At 36.4% G+C, this 23,830-nt stretch overlaps 1 protein-coding gene and 1 long non-coding RNA gene across 2 annotated transcripts in view; both read right to left on the bottom strand.

The window, feature by feature from the left end:
* OSTF1 (osteoclast stimulating factor 1) overlaps positions 1 to 23,830 on the bottom strand; it is a 70,885-nt gene that overhangs the window by 35,502 nt on the left and 11,553 nt on the right. The window lies entirely within an intron of this gene.
* LOC130455611 (uncharacterized) overlaps positions 4,789 to 23,830 on the bottom strand; it is a 29,823-nt gene continuing 10,781 nt past the window's right edge. The window contains exon 2 of the long non-coding RNA XR_008913669.1: positions 4,789 to 21,769. This is a non-coding gene — a long non-coding RNA (uncharacterized LOC130455611). The remainder of the gene's footprint in view (positions 21,770 to 23,830) is intronic.

Raw genomic sequence — 23,830 nt, 5'->3', positions numbered from 1 at the left:
AAAGTGAAAGATCCATATCACACCCCCAAAATAAAACCACACATCCACTGCAGTGATGAAACAGGATGTTATCCCTCACACAGAATACAATCCAAATAATGATAATTAAAAATCAAGGCCATCCTTTTCTATTACCAAGTTAGAGGAAACAGCTGTACTATGTTGGCCCAACATGGCTCCCCTGAGCTTTGATGGAATACAGCTTCCATGAAATGCAATGATTAAGCAAGAGAACAGCCTGCTCCTGTGGATTCATAATTATTTCATTCCACAAAAACCTGATTGTTTTGGAAGTTATAAAGAGAACTGCACTCCTTGACAAGGAATTGCTGTTATCAAAGCAATAGTATAGCCAAGAGTTTTAGAACCATAAAATGCTTATATTCATAACCGTGTATCCTGAAATGAATGAAATCAATGAATAAAATCAAATGTCTATAACCAATTACAAATTTAAAAGAACATTTCTGACAACTGATAAAACATTTATATCACCACCTCGCCCTGTCAACTCCCCTGCCAAAGTTAGTCATTTGAAACATTTCTTAATTGCATCAGCACAAGTGGAGGAGGACTCTGCCTCTTTTCAAATAAATAACTAGTGTTTTCTGACAAAAGGATACTGTTTCATTAACAGTGAGTCTTTTAAAACGTCTTTTTTTGCCTCCTTTGCCCTAGAATTTGGGCAATTCTTTCAAATGTATACAGTCACTTTTATGACCCAGATCTAATAAACTTGACTTCTTTTTCCTTTCAGACTTAAAAAAAGGGGGGGGAGAGGGGACACAGAATTTTATGAAAAAACTTCTTGCCAAAATTCTGTCATAACTTTGAATTTAACTACTTTGTGTGTTATGCATGTGTTATAGATAGGCTGTATAAAGGTTACACATATATATAGCCACATATGTATTTATTAACTTTATCTTTATATTTATTCTCTATATCCTTATATTTGAGTTTCCATTAGAAAGCATTCTCTTTATGAGCAGAGATTATTTTAATTCTCTGCCCAGGATCACACAGCTATCTGACCTTAAACATCTGTTGACTGGCTGATCTTCAAATAAAAACAAAACTTTAAATTTAACTACTTAGTGTGTTATGCATGTGTTAATAGACTGTTATGAGGGCTATATGTATGCATATATATACATATATAGTTATATACATATTTATTAATTTTATATTTATTCCATACTGTATATCCTTATTTTGGGGTTTGCCACTTCCATTAGAAAGTATTCTCTTTATGAGCAAAAATGATTTCATTCTTTGCCTAGGATCACACAGCTAGAAAGTGTCTGACCTTAAACATTTGATGATTGATCTTCAAATAAAAACAAATAAAAGCTGAAGTAAATGAGATAAACTAACAGCAGTAGAAGAACCCTTGAATCAGTGACTTCGGAGCACACAAACTCACAGATAACCTTCCTTCCTTCCTGAAAGGACTTGGATGTTAAGAATGAATTGTGTCAGACTGAAATATGCCTACCTCCAGTCTCTGACCAGCTGGTGTCTCAACATTAAAACTTAAGCTGTTCATTCTCTCCTCGCTCCTACCCAGTTTTCCTGAGAGGGGCAGTGGGGTACTGTAAAAAATGTGTTAGAAGTGGAATAAAAGAATCGAAATCAAATCCTGCTTCTGCTATTTATGAGCTATGTGACCTTAGAGAAGTCAACTAAGTTCTCCGAACCATAGCTCTTCATTTATAAACTGAGGAATGTAGACTAGATGGCCTCTAAGGCCATTTCCAGTCATGAAACTCTACCCTTATGATTTGGGGAGACTGCAAAGCTGATCTTTAAGAGAAGGAGGAAAAAAAAAGGGAACCTCGGATGACACTCGCTTCAGTATGAGTAAGGGTAAAATTACATGAAAGCCCAGCCTCAGAATAAATTTAAAAAAAAAAAAAAAGAAGAAGAAGAAGAGCTGCAAGACTTAGGTAGTACATACTCTCAGGAGAAAGATATGGCAGGATTTGGAATTAATGAAAAGTAAACTTCCTGCCTCAGCTAATCCACTCCCTATCTATGTGACTTCAGGGAAATCACATTCTCTTTAGGCGTCCTTTTTCCTTCCTCATTCATAAAATGCAATGATTAGACTATCTGCCAAAGTGGCCTTGAGTAATCCCTTAACCTCTCAGGGTGTGGTTTGGTTTAGATGATTTCTGAGGCTCCTTTTCAGCCCTAAAGACAATATTCTGAACATTAAGGTCTATCTCCAGTTTATTGTCCACACAGCTACCAAATTTATATTCCTAATACATAAATCTGACCTGCCCCCCCCACCCTAAATACATATATATATATATATATATATACACACACATATACATATATATGTTTATTGTCTTTAGGATCAAATATAAACTTCTCTGGCATTCAAAGTCCATCACATCCTGATTCTTCACCCTACCTTACAAAGCTTATAGTTTCTCCCCTTCAGATACCCTACATTCAGTACAGTCATTGGTCTCCTTCCTGTTCCAAATATACAACCTTCTAGTTTCTATCTCTGTGACTCAGTCCTGCCCAAAGCCTAACCTGTACACCCTCTCTGCCTCTACTTCCTAAAATCCTCAGTCCAGGGCTTGATTCTTTTTTTATTTTATATATTTTTTTAATATATAACATAATGCTATAATAGATAAGATTTGTTACAAATATGTAATAAATCATAGTATGCTTATCCAAGAGAAACAAACTCACATCAGTTAAGGCCAAAGCGCTATGTCTCATTCTTCTTTCCTCCCTCCCTCCTATTCCACCACCCTCCCCCAAAAGGCAGGGAAGATGATACAGGATGTACATATTTCCTTGTTTGTCATGTTGTGAAAGAAGACACACATCACTTACACTAGAGAAAAAATTCATAGAGAAAATAAAGTGAAGAAGAGTATGTTCAATTGGCATTCAGATTCTGTTCCTTCTATGGTGGTGGGTATCTTTTTTCATCATGAGCCCCTTGGAGTTGTTCTAGATCTTTGCCTTATTGATGATAATTAAGTCATTCAGTTCTTAAATGATCTCATCAGGGCTAGAGCCTCTGCCAAGAACCTGGTATGAACTTGGAATAATGTTTTGTATATACTTACCTGTGTATGTGTCTTCTCTTCTAAGAGAATTGAAGCTCTCTGGGGGCAGGGACTGTTCCATCCAGTTCCAGTATCCCCATTCTCTAGAACACTAACTGGAACATGGGAGTCACTTAACAAATTGCTGATATTACTATAAATAGGACAGATGCTCAATTTTTTTTTTTGCTGTCTTTAAGCTAAATATATATTTTCTTTCTCTTCTTTTGCCCTCTACCTTCCTTCTACACACACACACACACACACACACACACACACACACCCTTGGGATCACCATGGTTCATGTGGTCATGAAGAGTCAGGCACGACTGAACAACAAAGGTATACTTTCTATTGTGCAATGTTTCCCCCATTAGACCTCACAGATAATAGTTTTTATGGGGGAAAAAAATGCAGCCAACCCTTTGAAAATGTGTGGGCTAAGCTCATTTGGCCCTCAAAACCACAGATATCACCATGTTTTTTTCGACTTGGTAGGATCTGCCTTCTCTCCTGGCATAATCATCAAAAATGTGGGGTCACCTTCCAACCTAATATAACATGAGAGTGAGACAACCATAATGCTTGCCAGTTGAGTGCATGAAGATGAGTAATATGAATCAGATCTACCCATGTAAAGCTGAAGCTAGACTGAAAGAGACCTTGAGTGCCAGAATCAGTGGTATATATTTTATACCACTGATTTATTCAGCAAGCAATGGAGAAATCACTAAAAATTTCATGTAGCCATGAGATGACTAGAGTAGTGAATTAGGAAGGATACATTTTCCTGTCATACATATTAAAAGTCCGACCTCTCACACTTATCAGTGTCACCCTAGATGACTTTGCAGATCTTTAGAACTTTCCATCAACTTTTCCTACTACTCATCACTTTGCCACCATGCCAAAAAAAAAAGAAAATACAAACAAATAATACATGATGAGTTCACCCACCAAAAATAAAGTACATGAAAATCTAAACCGATTATTACTTTTATTTCTCTCTCTATTGATTTTCCAGGCTCCAAAAGTCTAAATATAATAGGTAGCATGACCCTTTAGGTACGGAAAAGCCAAATCAACATAAAACACTTTCTAATATGCCCAGGGTTTAAAAGCCAAGTAAAAGGTATAAAGGAAACAAAGCTTGGCCCTAAGGGCATTAGTGAGAGGGTAAAAAGTTGTGTTTGTATGAAAATATTTAAGGAAGCTTTGCTTTTTATGATGAAAATTGCTGGAAATAACACAAATACAATGAATGGGAGAAATGGCTGAATATATTGTGATATTTTAATGTAATGGATTATTATGTTTTTTTATTATTATTATGTTACTGAAATGACAAATAAAGGAAATACAAAGAATATAAGGGGCATATGTGAAGAGATGAAAAGAAAAACGAATAACATATACCATGATTAAATTTGTTTAAAAAATAACAGCCACAAAATCAAGAGAAACAAGTATCCAAGTAAAATCCAAAGGGAACTCAAAAGCAGAGGATGTTTATATTAGCATTCTGATATAATTTACATATTTTACAACAAATTGTAAGCAATGTGGAATTTGTGGTCTTGCACATAACCTTTTTTATGCATTCATTTAGCTAAATGCTTTTTGATGGTGATAGAGGTTAATAAAAAAATTTTTTAAGAAAAAGAAACAAAGCTTTTTAAAAGGCCACTAGATATATATATATATATTTTTGGAAACAAAATATTTTTGTTCTGTAGGCATATAACTGTTCTAGTAAGAGAAAGAGAGAGAGAAAACCAAGAATGGCCAAGAAATAAGTAACATTGGGTAAATATTTATAGGACTAGTGCATTTTTTTTTAAAGCCTTACCTTCCATCTTGGAATAGTGGTTCCAAGGCAGAAGAGTTGTAAGGGCTAGGAAATGGGGGTTAAGTGACTTTCCAAGGGTCACACAGCTGGGAAGTATCTGAGGTCAAATTTGAACCTAGGACCTCCCATCTCTAGGCCTGGCTCTCAATCCACAGAGCTACCCAGCTGCCCTGTAGGGCTAGTGTATTTTTAAATGCTAAAGAAATTTTTTTTTCAGTTCTCAAGAAAAAAATTTGTAAGGAAGAATATTCTCTCTATATATCACCACCCCCACTTCTTCAACTATTATGTCTATTCAGTGGTTCAAGGACTTAGTTTAAGGAACTGCCAAGACCTCTGGGAAAATGAAAGGGCTAGAGATGATGATAAAAATTGATCTACCAAAGCCTCTCTCTGATGCTCCATCACAACTTGGAAGTGATCCTGAGTTTTCAAAGGTTCATATCAGTAGAAATGCAAATATTGGCAAGCCCTACAAAGTTGCAAAGATCTTAAATATGAGCTGTACTACATATATAGCCAGAAGACCAACTTTGGTAAGTTTAAAGAGACTTAATCAGGTTGACTTCAGGGAAATGAATTTTGGCTTTTGAAACCTATCTATTAAGTCATAGAAAAGTCATCTGTGTGGGTAGAATGCACAAAACCACAAGATTAAAGGGGTCTTGGAGATCATTTGGTACAAACCTCTCATTTTACAAATTGGGAATCTGAGGCCCAGGATGTCAAGTGACTTGCTCAGTCAGGCAAAAGGATATGTTACCATCCTAAGTGGTACAACCAGAATGTGAGCCTAGATCCTTTTTTAATACTGATCTTATTCACCATAATCACGCTTCCTAGTCCTTCTGGAGTCCAAGGATAGATTCAAATCAAGACTCTGGCACTTGCTACTTGAATGACCCAACACAAGACCTTCACCTTTCCAGTAGTCCTGGGAAATGTTCTAAGATCATGGTCAGCCATTTATTACTTACAGGACTTTGGACAGTCATTTAACCATTCCATAGCCCCAATAAATGTTTGAAGACTAGTTAACAAAAAGTTATCTATCTGCATCATAGGAAAGAGTTTCCCTATCAGGAATTCTCCAGAGATGAAATCATAGATTTGGACCTGACAAAAATGCAGTCTTGTACTTTGGATTGGAAAAAAAAAATCACTAATATAAGACTAGTATAAGACAGATGTTCAACTGAAAATGATATAGGATTTTTTTAGAGCACATGCAAGCTGAGTATGAACCAATAGTAAGACATGGCAGCCAACAATCTAATGCAATCTTCAGATCACTTGAGAGACATGGACCAGGGAGGTGATAGTCGTATTATACACTGTCCTGGTCAAAGCAGAGATGACACATACCATTCAGTCTCAGGCATCATGTTTTAGGAAGAACAATAACCTGCAGAGTGTCAGAAGGTGGGTGGCCATGTAAATGAAATGCCTTAAAATCATGTCACATTAGAGTGCATTAAGGAAACAAGTGATTCTTAAGCTGGAAAAAAGAAAGACTCAAGGGACAGAACAGCTATCTTCAAGTATTTGAATCTTCTGTTCATGTTCAAAGCCCTTGTTTGAAACCCTTACCTTCTGTCTTAGAATCAGTACTAAGTATTGGTTTCAAGGCAGAGCAGTAAGGGGTAGGCAATTGGGGTCAAGTGGCTTGCCCAGGGTCACACAGCTGGGAAGTAAATGAGCCCAGGATTGCCAGTCTCTACTCTAACCACTATGTCACCCTGCTGCCCTTATTCAAAGCTTTTTAGTCTTCTGGCAACTTACTCCCCAATGCATACATACTCTTCAACCCAGTGACACTGGTGTCCTTTCTGGTTCTAGGAAGAAGACCTTCCATCTCTCTCAGCTGAGAGCATTTTTCTCTGGGTTTCCCCCTTACCTGGAAGGTGCTCCCTCCTTATCTTTGCCTCCTGGATTGGATTCTCTGGATTCCTTCAAGCTCCAAAGAAAATCTCATCTTCTATAGGAAGTGTTTCTCAACTCCCCTTAATTCTAATGCCTAGACTCTATTAATTATTTCTCATTTATTCTACATATAGTTTTGTTTCCTTCTCATTCCCCCCCATTAGATTTTGAGCTCCTTGAACACAGGAACTGTCTTTTCCAGTTTTTTGTATGCCCAGTGCTGAGCACTGTGACTGGCACATAAGGTACTTAACAAATATTTGTGGTTTGTCCTTATTGTTCAAGGACAAATGACATCATAGAGTGATGTCCTGACTTGCTCTTGAAGTGGATTTAAGTGAGGCAGAGTTCCACAAAGTCATTAGCCTCACACTTTTAGTCATCAGTTCAATAGCTTTGCAGATTATCATCTCATTGGATCCTTACAACTTCTTTGAGAGATAGGTGCTATTATTTTCCCTATTTTACAGATGAGGAAATTAAGGCAGACAGAGGTTGATGACTTGCCAAAAGTCACCCAGCTAATCAGTGTCTGAGGCACGAGAATAAAGGAAAGACAAGAATATCAATTTATATAAGGCTTATAATAGTTAGGGACATGAACTATTTATCATAGGACTGAGCACACTGCAAACATTCAAAAAATGTGTGGAAGCTGATTAATGTGCATAAAGGATAGAAGTAGCAAGTTCTATGTCTTCAAAGGACATTTATAAGATTTATAAGAGTTTAACTTTGTTCAGTAAATTATCACAAAGTCCAGGAGGTAATTTCCTGAGAAGCATTAACAAAGTGATAACGGTGAGACTGGAGTCATTGGAGAGAAAAGAGGCAAAAAACCCCATCATCTTTGAAAACCAAGATAGGGATAATCAAGAGGTTATTGACCCGTACAGTTCAGAGAATAGGACTTTCAAATTCTAGTTTACCATATAACAGAAGAATTTCATCAATGAATCCTACCCCTTTAAGATTTTTTAAAAGAGATCAAACTATCAAAGCAGCTTCTAAAAACCTACTTATAGGAGTTTAATGAGAAATTGAAAATCTCCAGTTCCTATAATCAATCTGGTAAGAGACTCTTCTTTCAGTCAGAAACTGCATTGTAAAATGATACTTTATTTGCTCTTTCTGCAAGGAATTATTTTAACAGAAGACCTCCAGGAAAGGTTCCATGCCAATTTACCATTTTAATCAGGGTGGTGGTTGCTAGTTGTGTGACCACATGACAAGTCACTCAATCTCTGAGTTATTTAACCTCCACGATATTATTCTGTGTCTATCACTTTGGCAGTAATTTAAACATTCTTTTTTTTTTTAAGTTCCAAATTCTCTCTGTCCAGCCCTGCTCCACCCACTTGAGAAAGTAAACAATATGATATACATTTTATACAAGTCAAGTGATGCAAACAAAACATTTCCATATTAGCAAAGTTGCAAAAAAGAAAAGGCAAGAACAATAAGGAAAAATTTAAATATGCTCTAATCTGCACTGAGTTATCACTTCACTCTAACTGGAATATCTGAAGTAGTGCCTAAACAAGGATGCAGTGATTCTACATTTATTAGGGGCTTTGCAATAGTTATGAGAGAAAGTCTAAAGTTTCCTTCAGAGAACAAATCCTTTGAAACAACTGGATCAACTAACCTCACTCCCAGTATACTTTTGAATAGAAACTAATCTAATCTCAGTTGGGAGATCATCCTAGGGGTAAGCAGGGATTCTAGACATGAGTTCTTTGCAATTGACATGATCATAATAACTAAGTGCTTAAGATGACTTTTATTGGGTACAAAGTTCTGTTTCTGCTCAAATCACTTTGTATGAGGTCATATAAGGGTTACTGGGTTTTTCTGAACCCATTCCACCTTGCCATTTTTTACAGTACAATAGTATTTCATCCGAATCATATTCTACAACTTGTTATTTTCCAACTGATGGGTATCTCCACAATAATCTATTCTTTGCCACCACAAAAAGAGCAGCTCTAAATATTTTTTTCCCCAAATTTCAAAGGGTATTCTGGTTACAAAGTTTGCCTCCTCCATCCCAGCAACTTCCTCAACTACATTAGCCTATGTGAAGGTTTACTTTATTTTTTTATGCTTAATTTTCTCCTTTGGCTATCAAATTAGAAGGAACACTATATCTGATTCTTCTTCCCAAGTACAAAGCTTTATTCTCCATATTTCAAGCCAGTACAGTGGACTATCAATCGTGTCACCACCATACAACATTATGGAAATGCCTTAATAATTTTAGTTTGCAATCCTGCAACTCTTTTTAAGTGGATTTTTTGTTTTTGTGGGGGTAGAGAAGAGAAAGGAGAATGAACAATTAGAATGAAATTGATTTAAAAACCCACATTTTCCTGAAATCTATGATTTGAGCCAGATTCCTAGGAGTTTAGAAAAAAAGGAAAAGGAACTCTTCTGGAAGAGATAATAGAACTGCTAATAGTATTTGACAAAATATCTTGAACTAAACTATAATAAGTGAATTGATAAAAAGAAAACCAAAAACATTTTAGCACAACGAATTGCAATAGAATGTCAACTCCAAAATTTATGGGTTTTATCTATAGGGGATACAGTATACCTTGATACTAGAGAGGCAGTTTGGATAAGGTGGTAGTATTGAAGTAAAGAACCAGGTTTGCATCCTATCTCTGACATGTACTAGCTGAGTGACCATGAGCAAGTCAAATAACTTTCCTTGGCCTTAGTTTCTTCACCTGTAAAATGAGGGCTAGTTAGCCTCTACGAGTCCCTTCCAACTTTGAATCTATTACTTTATACAAATAGCTGCAGTCTTTTAGCCTTTAGGATGCTAGGTGCACTCCTCAAATTCTGATAATTCTTTTTTTTTTAATTTAGTCAATTTAGAACATTAATCCTTGGTTACAAGAATCCTATTCTTTTCTCTCTCCCCTCCCCCCACCTCTTCCCATAGCCAACGCGCAATTCCACTGGGTTTTACATGTGTCCTTGATCAGAACCTATTTCCATGTTGTTCATGTTTGCACTAGGATGTTCATTTAGAGTCTACCTCCCCAATCATATCCCCCTCGATCCATGTGATCAAGCAGTTGTTTTTCTTCTGTGTTTCTACTCCCACAGTTTTTCCTCTGAATGTGGATAGTGTTCTTTCTCGTAGATCCCTCTGGGTTGTTCAGGATCACTGCATTGCCACTAATCCATTACATTCGACTGTACCACAGTATATCAGTCTCTCTGTACAATGTTGTAAAAATGGAGATTTTGAACCCCAGACTTCAATTCCCAGAAGTCCTTGGTGTTTCCCAGAATTCCCTATAATCACACCTGGGTCCCCAAGTTGGTGAGATCACAATTGGTATTTAACTGGCAGTAACACCTCCCTCTCTCTCTTCCATTCCATTGCAATGATGTAGTAAGTAAGCTAAGTGGGGGATTCTGAATTGGCTAATCAGCCATGGGCATGTGGTTATATATTGTGTATTTTCTTTATTCCTTGATCTCTAATAATCCTTAATAAACCTCATAAAATATAATATTTTTATTATTAGAGATATAATTTTAAATTTAACAATGTTCTCCTGGTTCTGCTCCTCTCACTCTGCATCAATTCCTGGAGGTCATTCCAGTTCACAAAGAATTCCTCCCCAAACTCTGATAATTCTAAAGGTTTTTATAACTCACAAGCAGGTCTAAGAAACTTTCTCTAGTTCATAATTGTTTAATTGGGGTACAGAATACCCTGAAAAATATCCGAGAGAAAAGGGAAGAAAAAATAAAAAAGGACACAATCGAGATCAGATTGGCTCTGAAGAGCATCAGGAAGCCCACAAGAATCCCTGGGAAATCCCAAACCTAAAACCTAAGTCAAATTACTTCTCTGAGATTTCTATAACGTAGTAATAATGATAATGCTGACATTTATATAAAGATTTAATGCTTGTGAATCGCTACATATACTTTAACATTTGTGCCTCACAACAACTCTGGGTGGTAAGTCCTACAGGTATTATTACCTACATCTTACAGAGAAGGAACATGACCACACAATAAGTAGAGGCAGTCAGATCTTCTTGACTTCAAGTCAAGAGCTCTACGAGTTGTGCCACACGAGTTATCTAAATATTTATCTAGCCCTGGAACACATAACTGGAAGTTTTTCAGGGTTACCCCAACCAGAGCTGTCCCGCTAGGGTAATAAGGCAAATTCCTTTTTGCCTCCCTCCTCTCCTATATGTGGGCAGTGACTGAGGCGGTCCCAAATTCTACTCTACTCCCATATTAATTCATAAAAGTAAATTCCCTCCAAATACATCCCTTGGGTTATATACATTGCAGTTCTATAATCCTTCCTGTCTTTTTTTTTTAAACCCTTACCTTCCATCTTAAGAATCAATACTAGATATTGGTTCCAAGGCAGAAGAGTGGTAAGGGCTAGGCAATGGGGGTTAAGTGACTTGCCCAGGGTCACACAGCTAGGAAGTGTCTGCTGTCCTTGACATTTATTTAACTAAGTTTTAAATATATGATTTGAAGGACACAGAAGATGAAAGAGTCATAATGTGATTTCCCTCTGTGCTATCCTAATCCTGGTGCCAATCAAAACTTTGGGGAATTCAGAGTTGTCCCAAGTTCAGATTGTAGTCAATGAGGAAATGAAGCAATAACCTTCACGAGACTGTAAGTTTCTAGAGGGCAGGGACTGGGTTTTTGCCTTTCTATGTGTCCCCAGTACTTAGCATAGTGCTAGGCATATAGGAGGTTATTAATAAATGCTTGTTGAAATATACTCCAATGATCAATGTGAAAGACTTAACTACTCTCAGAAAATTCTGAGGGACTTATGACAGAATACTATCCACCCTCAGAGAAAGAACTGTTGCAGTCAGAATACAAATCAAAGCATACTATTTTTCACTTTCGTTTATTTGTGCTCTTATTTGGGGGGTTTGGTTTTACATGAACATTATCTTACAACAAGGAACAATATGGAAATGTTTTGCACAACACACACACAACCCAAATCAAATTGCTTATCATCTCCAAGAGGGGGAAAGGGAAGGGACAGAGAGTCAATTGGGATCTTATAATTTCAAAAAATACATGTGGAAAATTGTTATTATTTGTAATTAGGCTAATCAAATATCTTTTAAAACAAAACAACAACAAATGCTTGCTTAGTAACTTTCCCCAAATAAACAGGAATAAAGTGAGAGATATTTATATAACCCTTAAGGAAAAGACTGGAGGTACTTCCAGGCTGCAGATCAAGATCCTTAAATAGAAAGATGCACTGAATTAGTTTAAAACCATGACTTGCTACTGAAATGTGGCATACAATGATTCTAGACTGTTGATTGTGAAAAAAATGTAGGTAGATGGGCAATTTGCATGAGCTTAAACACATCTCTGTTCTTAGAAATCATTTCTGGAAAAAGAACTGTTATGAACAAATCATCAACTTTGTAGAGACTTTTCAAATGTAAATGTCCCCAGAATCTTGACCAAACCACTGAAAAATATTGTGAGGTTTCCATGAAAATCTCTGTGTTTGTAGAAACTCTCCATATTTTTGCAGACAGACAATCACTTGTGGTCTTAAACTAGTGTAGCCACAAAAACAGGCATTGAAATCAGAACAGACTTCATTTTTAATATAACTCTTTTCTTCTCCCTTTTTGGTCATCATGGGAATCTGGTCTTGTGGGAAAACCCTGACTATGCTTATTTAAGTCAGATGTTTGTATTCATCTAACCCTAGAGATGAGAGTAACAAGAAGGTCAGCAGCAGATTTTAAAAGTTAGCAAATTTTATTGAGTCTTGTGAATTAAGAAAATCATTTGAAAGGCAGTTCTAAAGATCAGTACATCAATAAATATTTCATATTTATTATAAATAATGTAAACAATAATATAATAATATCTTACTCATGTGGATTATTTATTATATAGTTCAAAAAACTTATTATTATAATGTTTAAATCCAACTTTATGTGATTAGAGCTTGTTTGACCAGGAATATCACTTTGATTTCAGTAACTGTCCAGAAGACCAGGTAGCTTCAAGGATTTTTGGTTTATCTGAGATCTTGGATCCACCCAAAACATTCCTATACTACCCACCCAAGTTTGTGTTTTAGGTTCTCCAAAATATACTGACTTCTATACCGAAATATATCTCAAAATGCCCTTCTTTTGGAGATTACTTACTGACTTACTGGCTGAATGTCAAGCACTATTCAGATACAAAGCAATAGAAGAACAGATTAAAAAACCCCAAATAGTCCCTGCCCTCAAGATGCTTAAAATACAAGTAAACAAATAGATTAAACACAATACAAAAGAGATTATAAGAGGATAGTCTAATTATTAGTCAGGAAAGACTAGTGAAAGAAGTAATTTCTGAATTCTGCTTTAAAGGAAGCTAAGTATTCTACAAAGAAGAGATTAGGAAGATTTTCATACCAGAGAAGGGATATGTGTGCTTGGAGATTAATCTAAAAGGCACAGAGGTGGGTTTCATATATCAAGAAAAGCTAGCAGTCCAGTTTGACTGGTATGAAGAATATATGGAGATTAAATTGCAATTGAACCCTTTATACATGGTCCATTATACTAGATAGTGCCAGCATTGAATACAGGCACAGTAAGCAATTGCTTCTTGTGATACAAAGGCTAGAAGAGTTTCCCACTCCATAGCCATCTTTCTCACTAGCCTGTAAGGATGCCTAAAAGTCCACCATGGGAGAATCAGTCCTCTAAAGTCAGCTTTCTCTTCCAGATCCCCAGATTAAAAGGTAATATAATATTCCTCAGGAGCAAGTACCAGTTAAAGAAAACCAGGTAAAGAAAATCATTCATTGACGCCTTACTAAGAATTAGTTTATTAGGTATAATAAGCAAAGCCATCCACAGATCCTCATGTTGCAGTGACCCCAAACCAAAAAATTATTTTGGTGGCTACTTCAAAACTGTAATTTTGCTACAGTTATGATTCGGAATGTAAATACCTGATATGCATTATGTATCTCATTGCTACAAATTGAGAGGTTGAGAACTGCTGCTCTAAAGGATGGAACCTATAAATCCTATAAGGAGCAAAAATACAGGTCAAGAACAGAGAGAGACACTACAATGTCTGGGGTGTACTAGAGCCAGTTCTTATATACATTAAATTTTAAGTATGAGTATTTACACCTGCCCAGCCAGCCAGGAAGAGCTAACAGGCCAGAAGATGGGAGGAATAGGAATGAGTAGATTTGAGTACCCAAAGTCAATCTGAAAACCAAGATGCAAGTCTACTGGCAAAGGAGGGAGGGAAGGAGACTCAATTATCATTAGCCAAATACTCAAATTTTGAAAGAACTCCAAAAAACACATGTAAATAAAGGCAGTCTAGAAAATTTGTTTAGATTCAGGCAGACAGTTTGGGAATCATAATATCAGGAACTAGATACCTAATCACAAAGACATTATGTGTGCCAGGGAAAATTCTAAATCTGGGGCTAGAGGGAGGGTGTTCACCAAACAAGTCATAAGTGAACAAGGTAGGGGAAAAAATACTGGAGACTGGCAAATAAATTTATTGGCACAGCTAGGTGAGTGGCTCTGTGGAGAGAGAGAGCCAGGAGATCCTGGGTAGAAATCTGGCCTCAAACACTTTCTAGTTCTGTGACTCTGGGCAAATCACTTAACCCCAATTGCCTGTATCCATACTGCTCTTCTGCCTTGGAACCAATATTTAGTATAGATTCTAAGCTGGAAGATTAAAAAAAAAAAAAGACCAACTTATTAAGTACTATGCTCAGTATTGGTGGAGAGGGAGGGAGGAAGAAATCACACAAAATTTAGATAAGATAGTCATGGAACTTTTAGGCTAGTAGCAGGGGGGGGAAAAATATAATGGAATTCAGTACATTAATACCATGCACTGAAAGTCGTAGAATTTAGACCTGGAATAGACCTTAATGGTCATTTTATGTTACAATCATTAAATTAATTTAAAATCTACAAAACAAAGAGCAGCAAGACAGATGATACTGAGCTGGTGAACTGATAATCTAGTGGAGATGGACATGAGGAAGTAAGCAGTCTTAAGAGTGAAGGTTAGGTTACAAGGTCAGGGAAAATAGAGCAAGTTAGAGAAAACTAGGTGACATGGTAAATAGAGTCCTGGGACTGAAGTCAGGAAGACATGAGCTCAAATACAGCAACATGCTTACTAACTGTATTGGGTGTGTGACTGAGTTGTTTAACCATTGCAGTCTCAGTTTCCTCATCTGTAAGATAAGAATAATAATGGCACCTCTCCTTCTGCCTTTAAGGCTGTCATGAAGATAAAATGAAACAACCCTTTCCTATTACCCTACAGAAATGCTAGCTAAAACAGGGAAAGCCGTTTTGTTTTGTTTTGTTTTGTTTTGTTTTGTTTTGTTTTGTTTTGTTTTAACCCTTACCTACTGACTTAGAATCCACACTAAGTTCCAAGGCAAAAGAGTGGTAAGGGCTAGGCAATTGAGGTCAAGTGATTTACCCAGGTTCACACAGCTAGGAAGTGTTTGATTTTTTTTTTTTAAGTGTTTAAGAACAAGAAAGGTTTTCATCTACTGTAGCCATTTAGGACTCACAAAGGGAAAAATAGGAGATCTCTCCTTCGCAAACACATTGTAAACTTCTAGAACACTTGGAAGTAGCCAGTTGGGTTATTTAGATTTGGCAATAGGTAAAAAAATTAACAAATTTGTAAACACAGAACATCCTTCATGCAGGAAAAAGGGAAGGTGATTTAAAAAAAAAACAAAAAAAACCAGGTTTGACACAATGCTTCTACTTTGCAGAAAGTTGACTATGGAGAAAGCAATTTCAGTCTTAGCATAGCTATTCCCCTCATTTACATAAAGAATTAAAACCAGTTTGGTATACTGAAGAAAAAAAATGCCAGCTGATGGGAGGACTCAAATCCCACACAGATCTTAGGACACTAGGCTCTGATGGGAGAGGTTTTTGTCTTATCTTGCCCTGCCTCCACACAGACCATCATCTTCATATGCTGGATCCCTATAACCTGGACCTCAGTCAAGATGTGATAGGACCAATGATATCATGGGGTAATAATGTCTTGACTTAAACATAAATTGGATTTTAGTGAAATAGAAATGCACAAAGTCAGCAGCATCACTCTCTCATTGATATTAAGTTGTTTCTTTGCAAAGATACAGGTACGGTATGCCATTTCCTCCTCCGGCTCATTTTACAAATGAGGAAACTGAGGCAAACAGGTTGAGCAGCTTGCCCAGGGTCTTACAGTTAGTAAGTGTCTGAGGTCAGATTTGAACTCAAAAAGAAGAGTCTTCCTAACTTCAGACCTGACATTCTATCTACTTTGCCACCTACCTGCCCATGAATTATTTTGTGTACATTATTATGAAACCCCTAAAAATTACACTGAATACAACCAACATTCCCTGACTTTAGAATCTTTGCATCTAGGACAAAATTTGCTGGACATATCATCTTTGGACCTCTCCTCCCCAGGAAGTAATGGGTCTGACCAGAGAGTACCTAGGGTGGAATGAATCACTGCTACCCCAAGGATGCTCTCCCTACAGAGAGTTTCTAGTTATTTATTTATTTTAAACCCTTACCTTCTGCCTTAGAACCATGGTTCTAAGGTAGAAGAGTTGTAAGGACTAGGCAATGAGGGTTAAGTAACTTGCTGAGGGTCACACACCTAGAGTTTCTAGTTTAAAGGAAGCCTGGGATAGGCTTAGTAGATTCTGTTGTTTCAAAATATTTGTTGTCCTCTCTAAAGGAATCTTTAGCCATTCTCTTATAACTAATACAAAGCCCCCAAGAAATATGGAATCACTGCATCCCCTCTAGACACTTTTTCAGATGTTCCAGGGAGAACCTGCCTGGAGTGATTTTCCTAAAGGTTATCCATGGGCTAAAATGCTAGTAGTCTCTTAAACCTAACCCAGGGTGGTGTAGTATATAAAGTGATAAATTTACATTTAGAAAGACTTAAGAATGAATCTTGCCTTAATCATTTAATAACTATCTGATGCTAGTCAAGTCCCAGAACCTTTTTAAGTCTCAGTTTCTCCATATGTAAAGTGGGAATAATAAAGCACCTACTTCACAGGGCTGTTGTGAGGAACAAGTCAAATGAGATAAATTCAAAGCACTTTGAAAATCTTAAGGAGCTATATAAATATTAACTGTTATCATTATAGTAATAACTAAGAACAGTTAAGCCCTACCTCCAACCTCCGTAACAAATTTAAAACTATATTAAGAAAGTCCTCTGCCAGTTACGCATTAAGTGGACTAAATAATCTAATCAAAGAATTGACCTTTTCTTAAAAAAAAAAAGAAAGGCAAAAAGATAGAGCAGAAGTATAGACAACATATGTCATCAAATTCGAGGAAAATGCTGTGAGGTTAAATTCTGTTAAAGTATATATACCAGAGCAGGTAGGTGGCTCAGTAGATGGAGAACCAGGCCTGGAGAGAGAAGGTCCAGGTTCAATTATGGCCTTAAATGCTCCCTACCTGTGTGACCCCTGGACAAGTCATTTAATCCTAAATACCTAGTCCATATCACTTCTGCCTTGGAAATGAAATAGGTGGATTAAATGAGGGTTCAGAACTATAAATATATATAACGAAATAACAGATTTATTTAACTAAAGGGAAAAAGAAAAGGGGATCAGGGAATAACTAACTTTATACCCAAATCAGAGGCTAAAACCCTAACAACCTTTTATACCTATTCTAAACTAACCCCTTAATTACTAATTAAGATTGGGGAGGGTTTGGAAGGAGCAAGAATAAGGGTCAAAGTTAATCTCACACAACTGAAGTCCACTTTAGGTCAAGTAGAAGTCCCAGTAGGAAGTTACTAGCAGCAGCTCTGTTGAAAATCCACTCCTCAACAGCAGCAGAAGCAGGGGTAGGCAGAATCTCAGGAAAGACACAGAAGAGGGAATCAATCACTGGTTCTCTGGGTCCACCCCAGAATAACCAGACAGAAAACCCTCTTGGCTCTCCTGACTATTAGGGAAAGCAAGAGCCTCTCACTCCTCCAAAGAAGACAACCAACTGCTCCCAGAAACTGTCTGTGTGTTCAGTTCCTCAGCTCCTGAGAGCTCTGGAATGTTAGTCCTGTCTTTGCCCTGTGGGATCTCCTGCTTCCTGCTTTTAGCAAAGAGATAATTCTTACAACAGAACTAATACTTATTGATTCTAAGAAGGTAAGGGTCTAAAAATAATAATAAAGTAAAAATACTACAATCTTTTCTTTTCCTAAACAACAAATTGAGAAATGCACACTGTGATTAAAATTTCCAAAGTCTACTGCAGGCTAAACCTGGAACTAGGAAGTGAATGGCATGAAGACAAAGCAGTAAGTAGCATTCATGAATTCCACTTAATATCATGAAATCACCAACTCTCCTCAACACTGGAGGCTAAACTCTGAACACATGACCAATTGTTAATAGTCTCCCCCCCCAAAAAAAAACTTTTTTAAAGCCTTAGAGGTAAGCTACTGAAGTACATGTAAATATTTCCTACACTTTGGAACATTTCAATCCTGCATAAACTGTTATAGATGATGAATCATTTTCTCTGCATAGATTTTATATCTACTTACAAGTGTATGTGTTATTTCCCCTGCTATAAAGCAAAAGGCTTGAGGACAGAGACTTGATTTTTTCCTTGTATTCCTACTGCCTAGAACAGTGTCCAGAACATTCAAAGGGTTTAATAAAAGTATTAACAAATTAATTTCTTATTTACCAACTTATACAGTTCATTTTTCCAATTATAAACACAAAGTTCCTGAATTTGACTTTGAAACTAAACATGGCTACTCATTTTTTAATTGAAATTTTTTATTTAATTAATTAATTTAGAATATTTTCCCATGGTTACATGATTCATGTTCTTTCCCTCCCCTCCTTACCCCCTAGCCAACGAGCAATTCCACTAGGTTTTACATATATCACTAATCAAGACCTATTTCCATATTATTAATATTTGAATTAGCATGATCACTTAGAATCTACATCCCCAATCATATCTCCATTGACCCATGTGATCAAGCAGTTGGTTTTTCTTCTGTTTCTACTCCCACAGTTCTTTCTTTTGATGTGGATAGTGTTCTTTCTCGTGAGCCCCTTGGAATTGTCCTGGATCATTGCATTGCTGCTAGTAGAGAAGACCATTACATTTGATTGTGCATGGCTACTCATAATGGATTAATATTCACTTCAATAGTTACTGAGTCCATCAGTATAGTATCTCATATACATTTAAAGCTTAAAGAACAACAAAAAAAAGTTTTAAAAGACATTCACACAGATTCTGAAAGTTACCAGTTCTTGGAAGCTCTCACATGGCAAAAGTGTAAAAGCAAAATAGTGGCTTTTCAAAGTTAATTTGTTTTTAAATCATCAATTCGTTCTGAATATCCTTTGTTATATTTTGGGTGCTACCATCTTTAAATTTTCCTTATTCCATGATATTATTTTGATTCATTCCCAATCCCTCTCTCCATGCATTTTTTTTAAACCCTTACCTTCCATCTTGGAATGAATACTGTGTATTGGTTCAAAGGCAGAAGAGTGGTAAGGGCTAGGCAATGGGGGTTAAATGACTTGCCTAGGGTCACACATCTGGGAAGTGTCTGAGGCCAGATTTGAACCTAGGACCTCTGGCTCTCAATCCTTTGAGCTACCCAGCTGCCCCCTCCCCATGCATTTGATTAAGTTCTCATTGACATTAATCTACCACTAAATTTTTAATGAAATATCCCATTCAAAGGCACAGAGGTGGGCCTTGAGTTCTTAGATGCGAGGGGGTCCTACACAAGATGGAAATGTTTGATGATGAGTTTATATGCATTGTCACCAAGAAGTTGGTTACAGTAATCTATGGCAATCAAGTCACCAGGAATTTGAGATAACCAATTTAATAACCAAGGCATGGAGGGTGTTCCCATAATGATAAAACTTGACTTATGGTTAAATTAAACCTAAAATAGTATCTGTAATTTATAGTTATGTCTTACCCCACTGAGAGTTACTTGTACTTTTTTTTTGTCCCTCTTTCAGTCCATATACAAGAATACAATCCTTAATTGTCAATTCCATCTCCAAATGTGGCATAAGAAAAGTACTTACTTGTAATCTACTAATCATCAATCTGATTAGACTGTAACTTTCTTGAGAGTATACGGCTGTTTGCTTTTCTTAGTAACCCTAATACTTAGAACAGCAATTAGCACACAGTAATTACTGAATAACTGCCTGTTGACTTCATTTAGTTTGAAGACACTGGACTGAAAAAGAGCAGTGGCTACACAAAATTGCAGCAATAGGAGGGGTAGACTGTGGTGAGTAGGGTTACCATTAATTGAAACAGGCAGGAAGTATCCCTTCAGCAACTGTTACTTTGCATACAATGGGGTTAGAGCAAGCTTACTCAACTGTTCCCTTCCCCCACCTTTCTGTCCATCATTTAAAAGCACTTTCAGAGTTCGGATACAACACAAATATTATACTAAGTGTTTTACTATTAGAAAACTCTCCCTCCAAGAAATGTATTATCTAATGAATGAATCTATGAGAAAGAGAAATGAGGAAACCCATCAAAGTGCTATAACAAGCAAATAAAAAATGACTCCTAGAAAGTGAGTAGACCAAGATGATTTCGTGCATCAAAGTAACTAAGGATTCTAAAATCGCTTTGAAGAGAATTTTTACTGTTTTTTGCTATAAATAAGATATACACATTTTGGGTTAAAATTGTCCATGATTTGGTTTTGAGAGAAAATCTGGTTGATTCGTTTATCAAGGGCTTAGGGGTTTGTTTGTTTTTTTCTTTTTATCACCCCTCAAAACCTGAGATTTCAACAGTGGTCAAAGAAACTCTGGCATAGAAATTTCCTCAACCAAAGCAGATCTAACTGTCTTTAACTTAAATGCTTAAGGGAGTTGGCTAGAGAACTGAGAAATAAAGTGACCTGCTCAAGGATAAACAACCTATTATGTGTCAACCTATCATTCATGCTACCTCTAATAAGAGATTAGTATAGAGTTAAAATGACAAGTAACAGCAAAATGTAACTAACAGATAGGACAGTAGATCTAGAAGTGGAAGGAACTTTAAAGGTCATTTACTCTAACAACCTCTTTTTTTTTTACTCTTACTTTTTGTCTTAGTAACAAGACAAAAGGACAAGGGCTAGGCAGTTAGGCTTGCCTAGGATCACACAGCTAGAATATGTGTAAGGCCATAATTTGAACCCAAGACCTCCAAGGCTCCTGTCCTGGCTCTCTGTCTACTGAGCCACTTAGCTGCCCCTAACTTTATTTTACAGATGAGGAAATGAAAGTGACTTGCCCAAGAACATAATGACTAATAAATAGAGATAGAACCCAGAACCTCTAGCTTCAAATCCTGAGAGCTTTCCACCATACCATCACTTTGACCTTTAATGTTAGTTGATATTTTTCCACCAAAAATGTAATTTAGTGAGAATTCTTTATTTTTTTATGATGTAATCATGAATGTTAAAATGATTTTCAAAGCAGAATTTTAGTTTTCTTATTTAATTAACTTTAGTTCTCTGTATTATGCATCTTCACTATTAAATAATAATCAAAGATATGGAATATTTATGAGGCTTTGCTTTTATCCATAAAGTCAATATGCCAGTAGGCAAAAATAGCACAGGTCAGTCAAGAGCAAGACTTGAGGCTTATAACTAAAAATTATATTTGTAAAACGTGCTTAAATGTGAAATTTCTTATAAAATTTAGCTACAGAAGTAATTTCTTCTATTATCTCTAAATCTCATTCTTTGCATTAAGTATTAGGAGTAAGTTTCTAAAGAGTTCTTGGATAGCAACCTGTAAACCTCAAATTTCCTTAGACTTATAATTGTTGAAAATTTCACCATTGGGATATTTCATACTTGGAAAATTTCTTACTGATAGTCTATTGGAATGGGAACTCCATTGGCATGGGAGGTTCCTTCTCTTCCCTTCTTAAGATTACTTTAGGACAGAAAACCTTTTGCTGAACAATGGAAAGGACTTTGACCTATGCTTAAGCATAGAACAGGAATTTCTTTGAGTCTTGATTGATTTTAGAATTGATACAATGGAGATACTTGGAATAAATCTCCACCCTATTCAGTCCTAATAGGATTGAGTAAGGGCTGCAGCCTAGATCAAAATTTAATTATTCCAATCTCTACCATACTCAAGTTAACAGGATTTAGAAAGGGCTGTAGCAAAGGAGTATAGATTTAATCATTGGAAAATATGACCTTCAACAGACATGTGCAAAAAGCCAGAAACCTCTGGGCGGTCCTGGGTTAAGCGAGAGCCTCCATTGACAGGGAAATTGATGAAGAGTGATTGGTAGATGTGAGGACTGAGGGGAGGCAACTTGGATGGTGTCCTTAAAGATAGGAGGGTCTGGAGACTGGAGAGGTTGAGTTTTTTGGTCGTGGTGGTTCCTGGGCTCTGAGGAAGCTTGCTCTGAAGGAAGCTGAAGGTGGGGGCCTCTGAGACTGTTTCTCCATTTTGGACACGTGAGTAATAGGGACTGATCTCTTTTCTTTGCCCCAGCTATCTAAGGGCTTGGGCCTTTTGGCCCAGCCTAAACAGAAGGGGTATTTAAGCCCTATTCCCTTCTCTCCCCTTTCTCTCTATATATATATCTCTAATTCCTTTCTTGCTCCTATTGTAATTAAACTCCAAAAAAGACTGACGGCTGACTTGACTTTTTCATTTAGGAATTACATAGCTGATTCCTTGGCGACCTTAAATTAATATATATCAGTCTTTTAAAGTGATTCCCTTGTAACATTGTGGCTGACCACACGGGAGTCTAAAGAATCCTCTCAATAAAACTTTTTCCTTGCCTTTTTACTATACTGTTTCACCACTTAGTCCTTTTTTTTTAACAAAAAACTTGGCTTAAAGACACAGCTGCTAGAACACGTGAGTATAAAAAACTTTTTCTCTTTTCTCCTTAAGTTAAATTGGAATCAGCAGTTTTTTCTTTTTCTTCCCTTTAATCTTAAGGGACAGCTGGGTAGCTCAGCGGATTGAGAGCCATCCCTAGAGGCAGAAGGTCCTGGGTTCAAATCGGACCTCAGATACTTCCCAGCTGTGTGACTCTGATAGACAGAAAACAGCTGTTTTTAAATCTCAGCAACAGGACTCTAAAGTCCTGGCTGGAAGAACTGTTTCTAAATATCCTTTCCCTTAAGGAACAACTTCCTGGATTAAAAAAAAAAAAAACCCTGTGGAAAGTTTGTTGCTTTGCCCTGCTCCCCACGTGTTTTGTGAAATTACAAAATATACATATAAAAATGAGTACTACATTCTTTGACAATTATATGGCAGCTGAAGAAGTAGGGGCATTGAGGAATGAAGGATACCTCCAAATTTTTATATTAATAGGTACTGTCATTTTTGTACTCCTCAATACTATATTTAGAGATGAAAAAATAAAAAATATTGAGGATAAAATAAAACAAAATGAGGATAAAATAAAACAAAATGAGGATAAAATAAAACAAAATGAGGATAAAATAGAAAATATTGAGGATAAAATAGAAAATGTTGAGGATAAAATAGAAAAAAATGAGGATAAAATAGAAAATATTGAGGATAAAATAGAAAATATTGAGGATAAAATAGAAAAAATTGAGGATACAATAGAAAAAATTGAGGATACAATAGAAAAAATTGAGGATAAAATAGGAAATATTGAGAATAAAATAGAAAAACTTGAGGATAAAATAGGAAATATTGAGAATAAAATAGGAAATATTGAGGATAAAATGGGAGATATGGAAGATAAAATAGGAAAAATTGAGGAAAAAATGCAAGCCCAATTAGAAGATCTAAAATGTTTCTTACAGGATCAATGGGCAAACACCCACTCTACCAGAA

The sequence above is a fragment of the Monodelphis domestica genome, chromosome 7, assembly GCF_027887165.1.
Source record: "Monodelphis domestica isolate mMonDom1 chromosome 7, mMonDom1.pri, whole genome shotgun sequence".
In the NCBI taxonomy this organism is placed as follows: Eukaryota; Metazoa; Chordata; class Mammalia; order Didelphimorphia; family Didelphidae; genus Monodelphis; species Monodelphis domestica.
This window is presented reverse-complemented; position numbering and strand designations above follow the sequence as displayed.